The sequence below is a fragment of the Etheostoma spectabile genome, chromosome 15, assembly GCF_008692095.1.
Source record: "Etheostoma spectabile isolate EspeVRDwgs_2016 chromosome 15, UIUC_Espe_1.0, whole genome shotgun sequence".
NCBI lineage: Eukaryota > Metazoa > Chordata > Actinopteri > Perciformes > Percidae > Etheostoma > Etheostoma spectabile.
Genome location: NC_045747.1, coordinates 5,121,405 through 5,127,166, shown reverse-complemented (window position 1 = coordinate 5,127,166; position 5,762 = coordinate 5,121,405). Strand labels below are relative to the sequence as shown.

The 5,762-nt window shown below is 39.9% G+C and overlaps 2 long non-coding RNA genes across 2 annotated transcripts in view; one reads left to right on the top strand and one right to left on the bottom strand.

The window, feature by feature from the left end:
- The window catches only part of LOC116703148 (uncharacterized), a 12,481-nt gene extending 12,384 nt beyond the window's left edge, over positions 1–97 (bottom strand). The window contains exon 1 of the long non-coding RNA XR_004335355.1: positions 88–97. This is a non-coding gene — a long non-coding RNA (uncharacterized LOC116703148). The remainder of the gene's footprint in view (positions 1–87) is intronic.
- Positions 1–2,968, top strand: part of LOC116703147 (uncharacterized) — a 7,750-nt gene extending 4,782 nt beyond the window's left edge. The window contains exon 3 of the long non-coding RNA XR_004335354.1: positions 2,958–2,968. This is a non-coding gene — a long non-coding RNA (uncharacterized LOC116703147). The remainder of the gene's footprint in view (positions 1–2,957) is intronic.
- Positions 2,969–5,762: the final 2,794 nt, after the last annotated feature.

Sequence of the window (5,762 nt, the reverse complement as noted above, 5' to 3'; positions counted from 1 at the left end):
CCCAGGCTCTTGGTAGGCGGTGTCTGACGGCCTGTTGAGGTTGAAATGAATAGTGGCAATAATAGTCACAGTAACAGATAATGGAACAGTGACTAAACTAGTAGTTTGTAGTAGTTCATGGCAATTTGATGTGACATCCATCTCGCTAGACAAGAACGTCAATATTTAAACATTAAGCAAAAGCCCAGATTATGTTAATTTCTAATGCGCATTGTTGACATTTTTAATAGAGTTTCTAAAATACATTTGCATGGTAACTACAGCATGGTTTAAGTTATGGAAATATTGTGGTCATAGCAAGTACACTATGCAGTATAGTTAGGGTCAGGCAACTAAAACACTTGGGTAAGGTTAGAGAAAAATTATATTCATTTAACCGCTGAAGCAGGTCTGTGATAAGACACAAATGCACCACCCTAACCTCCATACCCCAGTACGCTCCATCAGAAGTGCTTGTCGAATGGTAAAACCGCTTCGTATACTACCAATACACCTATCTGATGTCGGAAGAGTCTGTGTCAGACCATCAGAGATGCTCACAAGTCTCTGACCTGGAGCCCAAGTCAATGGCCGGTGCTGAGCTAAATATGTTTGCTAACCTATCAGGGTGCGTTTTCAGTTGCCTGATAAAACTAGATGTGGTTGAGCCGGAATCCTTTATCTTGATACCACATATTTTGCATTCATCACTTCTTTTGTATAGGCCTTATTTTATGAAGTTTTCAAAGTCAAACCTTATGATGAATGGCACAGCAGCTTCCGGTGCGGTCAACATGTTTTTTGTTCTCTCATATTCTATATATATATATTTATCACATATTACGTGTTACGTAGGTCACAGGGATGGGGAATAACATTTAGCTCATGAGACGTTTCCTTAAAGATAAAGATTGTTCATGAATACCGCATCTCGAGTCCAAGTCAAGTCTGAAGCATTTTGAAGACGAGTCTCAAGTTAAATATAAAGTCACTGTGTGTGTGTGACCTAAGCGTGACTCGAGTCTCAAACTTGAATCCCCATCTCTCCCTACCATTTTCGTAACTTTACGAAACCAATGAGCCTCTCTCTCTCTCTCTCTCTCTCTCTCTCTCTCTCTCTCTCCATTTTTTACATAACTCTTTTCAGCTTTTCACCGTAACGTCAAGTTCACATCGGACAAATTACTTCTTTTCAAACATAGTCCTGCCATTAATTTCCAACTCGCTACATAAAAAAAGGACTTATTGCTTTCTGAACTGTATGCATTTAGACCAAAATCACCATGTGTGGAATTGACCAATATGGATGTAATTTCTTGGGGTACTGGGCAGGTCAGTGTGGACACAGTGAAGGTTTGGAAAGGGGATTTTCAGCACTGTAGCAACAGCAAACGTGTCTGTATTGTGATTACTCCTACATGAGACTTAACATTTTATTAGATTTTTGTAAACAACTTGCTGTTTTAGCAGCTATGTAGAATGTGCCCTGTACTGGTCACTTTAAAAAAAAACTTGAGGAAACCCCAGTTTGAGTTATAGTTTGCTAAAATCCTAAGCTTCAGCAACTTATCATGAGTTCCACAAACATCAAAAAGTTCATATCAGTCACACACAAACCCCAGTAAAAGAAGGAAGTGCAACACTTAAGCAGCATCTTCCTTTAACTCCAGTGCCAGGTTTACTACACAGTCTCTTGTTGATTTGTCTCATATCTAGGTATTAAATGTAATGTACTGCATAATGCACAACCCCAAATGTTTTTTTCTGCAGGTATTCATGTAATCTTTGGTAGCTTTCCAAGGAAATTGGGTTTTATGTGTTTCAACATTTCATTTGTTTCTTTTTTTCACCTACAGGGAGTGTGGGAGTTGAGAACTCATAAAAATGTAATAACTCTAAACTTATCATCATTCCCTTGAAAAGAATTCCAAACCCTGAATCCCTTTGATAGCTTCACTGACATTAGCTCTCACTCTCCTAATATAATCGTAACAGACTCAAAATGTATGTGCTGTTGTGAGCTGTCAGTGATAATTCCTCCTTACTTTGAAGAGGATTTACTTAAGTATGTGAGAGAATTCTGTAAACAGCCTCGTGTTTTTCCCCTCTCTGATCCAAAACTTAAAATGCATGTAGTGAACTCAAAACAAGTATGGAGGTGGACGCTTCTTTTCTTATTCCCACAACTCACCTGGAGTGCCATGACTCCAGCCAGGGAAAAAAATGAGAAGCATGTTACTCATACAGCAGCAGGCAAGCAAACCCCTGCTGATCCTGGCTCAGGTGTGATTTGAAAAAAAAGGTAACAGGGTGTTCTGGCGCATCCACAAAAAGGTTTTGAAAGGCACTGGCATTCCCTTTGTCAGTCCAGTGCAGGCAGGCATGGAGCAACCTGACGAAAAGTGGCAACAATCTGCTTTGTCCTGATGTATATCTTCCTCTGGGAGACCCTGACTGGACTCCCATCAAACGAGATGCATAGAGTTTCTAGTTTCTTTGTCGTTCATGTCTTTGTTCTCTTTTCCCCCCCACTCAGTTTCAAATCAACTGTTCCAATGCACAACAACACCCCAGATTAGAGATTCACCTCAACACAGATGACACCCACCTGTTGGCATAATCGCACCAATTTGCTTTAGCATCCCATATATACATATACACATATCGAATGGTTGAAGCAGCCACAGATCTTTAGGGAAACTGCACTCTTCCCTCCTTTTCTTTCCATTTCAGCTCTTCCATGAGACGTCCCCATTGGTACGATACATTATAGGATTTTTGTGCAGTCTCTTGAGTGCAAACCCTGGGGAAAGACCCAATCCTCTCCTCCCTCAGCTCGTCTCACACTCTCTCTAGCCCTGAAGTCACATGGGGGGTTAGAAGCAGGAAGAAGGTGCAAAGTGAAATGGCAGGCACTTGAAATATGAAATCCATGAAATAGGAACTGATGAGGAAAATTAGGACATTGTAAATTGTAGGCACTGACACTCCACAACTTTGTTTAAGACACAGCAGGGCAGCAAACCATCATCACAGCAGAAATCTGTGGAGTTCACCACGTCCCGCTCAGTGTGGTGCAGGAACACAGGCATGATTTTGGAAGTCCATGCAGCTCTGTGCCTATAGGTGTGTGTGTGTGTGTATATCTTGGCTGCCAGCTTAAGAAACAATCAGGGCTTGTCTGAGGTTACATAAGGCCTGCAGGGGTTTGGTGTGAAATGAGGACATGTGAGAAAGACAAAGAGAGAAACAACAAAAAGTGAGACAAAGAAACGCCAGGAGCTGTCACTCAAAGGAGGTGCAAATATAACATCTAAGCGGCTAGTTTGATTGGGAATTATTGCAGTAATACAGGCTTCGGTAAATATGGAGCCACAGCCAGCAGCTGGTTAACTTTGCACAACAATTGAAAACAGAGGGAAACAGGAAGCTTGACTCTATCCAAAGCTACCAAACAGCCAGTTCCAGTCTTTATCATAAGCTGAGCTAACCAGCTAGTGCTAGTTTCATATTTAACAGACAGATATTAGAGTGGCTTCTCATTTAAGTCTTGACGAGAAATTGAAAAAAAAGCGCAAGGACTATCCTAGGAAAAAAAAGAAATCTTCGCACAGTGTCTTATGTGGCTGATGTTACAGGTAAAGTTTTTGTAGTTGTTTTGTAGATGGATATTGATGACGACTATTATTGACAGATTACACACAATCACAGTAACAATCTCACACTTTACACATTAAAGCTTTGGTGAAGTAAAGACAACAGTTCTGTCAGCACACCCTCCTCCACAAAGTTTCTAGTAGCCAAGGGGGACACAGAGAATTAAAAAACCTAGTGGACTCTTCAGAAGAGATAAATAACTGCTGCCCGGACGACAACAATTTCTGAACAAAGTCATGCTGAGAAGTACAGAAAGAGTTTGAGCCAATAGTCTTAATTAGCTTTTTATCAAATCATTTGGCAATGGCTTGAATGTATCGGACATTCATTATTATAAAAAAAAACTATGCACTTAAGCCTTAAGTAAAACTGCAGCTGATTAACACAATGTGGTGACACTCTAGCCACACACATCACGAGATTTCATCAGTAGCAATTAATACGTAAATAATCAAGATCAGTCATAAAGGTTTGTGGATTACATTAAACTGATGTAACAGGGGAAAAAAAGAAAATGAAGAAATCAGGAAACTATTAATGGATCATCAACAATGACTCACTTGTTTCCATCAACAATAGCATCAGCAATGCTTTTTTTCTTGCTGGTGGTCCTTTTGTTTTGGAGAAAACCTCTACTATTCAACAATCAGGGGAAGACCTCATTCTACTGCTGCAGCTCCATGTCATCCAACTCTGCAGGCATGGTTAAGCAAGCCTTTGAGTTTCAGGTGTCTGTAACTGTGCATGAAGGCAACTTTGAGATTACTCAAGGAATGTATTAGTCACATAACAACGTAGGAGGTACTGCCTGCAGTCAGATCCATGAAGGATCAATAACACAAAAACCCTTTCCTGTACTCTAGGCCAAAAGATGCAAATACCAGGCTCTAATTCCAGGTTTTTGTTTTCAACCAATCAAAACTACACAAATAGTCGACACAAAAACAACAATGCAAACTCATAAAAGCAGTTTGGGTACAGTACATGAGCCTGTGGGAGTGCAAGCAGGGTTTTTAAACATGAACATGTCCTTGGGATAGGCGATGACTCTAACTTCATCGTGACTCTCCACTCCGATAATGCAGAGCCAGCAGAAACCTCTGCTCACTTTTTCTTCTTTTACTACAACAAAATGCAAGAAAACCTCCGACGGCTCAATAAGCCCAATCAGGGATTCTCAGTTCACGTCTTTAGGGCTGAATTCCATTAAGAACAAAATAGCATGCAAGAACTATTCATCTCCTTTTTAACATGAATATCTTACAGTTAAATTGTGGTTAGATGAAATTATGTTGTATTTAAGATTAAAAACAATGTGTATATATAATGCCGGCCAACAGTAAAATTTTAAGAGGCTTTTATCCCTAATTTCACTGTAGATGTAGAACAAACAGGACATATTTAGCACGCTTGAAAACATCAGCTGTTATTTTGAACACATTAGCCCTGCTCCAACAACATTTAAGCTTTCACTTATTTTCTTTTTTTTCCCCTCACAGTAATAGAGACCGGAAGACTTTCGGTTGGATAGTGGAAAAGCCACAATGTTTGTGCTCAGAGTTGAACTGTTTTCCACTTTGGGTGCTACAGGCATTTCTCCAGAAATTGCAAGGCATGTTGGGTGGATAAAAGTGAGGTGCCTGGAGCTCAAAGCAGCACACCAAATGGTTCAAAAGATACAAAACAATTACAAAAAGGTGCTTCACACTGCTAAAAATGCACCCTGTGTAATAACAGCCATGTTTGTGGTAGAAACATCTCTGGTAAATGGACACCATGCCACTGAAAAAGATTTGAAAATGCCTAATTTAGTATAGCCTACATACTTTTTCCTACATCTTTTAGTTTGTAAAAGAAGGCAGTGTTACTAGAAAAAGAAATGTGCATTGACATAGTCAGTGTTCCACACACATTTTTCTCTCACAAATCAAGCCTTGACATTGACATTATCAGATTTGTGGTCCTTATATCTTCCTTATATTCAGGGGCTGAAGTGGGCCGGCGATCCAGAACGGTGTTTAGGCACCTTCTATTAAATTAATCTAATTGGCCATTTCATTCGTCAATGTTTTCCATTCTTTTAAAATAACACCAAATATCCATTCCAGTGTTTCCCCCATACAGTC